The sequence below is a fragment of the Nematolebias whitei genome, chromosome 11 (genome assembly GCF_014905685.2).
Source record: "Nematolebias whitei isolate Nwh7 chromosome 11, NemWhi1, whole genome shotgun sequence".
NCBI lineage: Eukaryota > Metazoa > Chordata > Actinopteri > Cyprinodontiformes > Rivulidae > Nematolebias > Nematolebias whitei.
This window is the reverse complement of record NC_056508.1, coordinates 48,806,479-48,806,787: the sequence shown is the minus strand read 5'-3', so window position 1 is coordinate 48,806,787 and position 309 is coordinate 48,806,479. Positions and strand designations below refer to the sequence as shown.

Sequence of the window (309 nt, the reverse complement as noted above, 5' to 3'; positions counted from 1 at the left end):
TACCTGATTCTATTACAGGACCACCCAATAACTGTAACCCCCCCACACTACAGAATACCTAAATGATATTGCCCGCTCATGACAGTAACCCCCCACGACAGGTTTTAAACTCAGAAAGAACAAGAAGTAAATTCACAAATTCAGAACATTTAAACTTTAAACAGCTGCGAGAAACAGATCCTTTTTCTGTGATCACAGTTTAGAGGTCATGTTTATTCCTGCCTGGTCTTTGTTACGTTGAGCAAGAACACAGCAGCTGCTCTGTGTGTGTGTGTGTGTGTGTGTGTGTGTGTGTGTGTGTGTGTGTGT

The 309-nt window shown here is 42.4% G+C and overlaps 1 protein-coding gene across 1 annotated transcript in view; it reads right to left on the bottom strand.

Moving 5' to 3' along the window:
* Positions 1-309, bottom strand: part of LOC119417400 (voltage-dependent L-type calcium channel subunit alpha-1D) — a 12,323-nt gene that overhangs the window by 7,946 nt on the left and 4,068 nt on the right. The gene's annotated exons all lie outside the window — the stretch shown is intronic.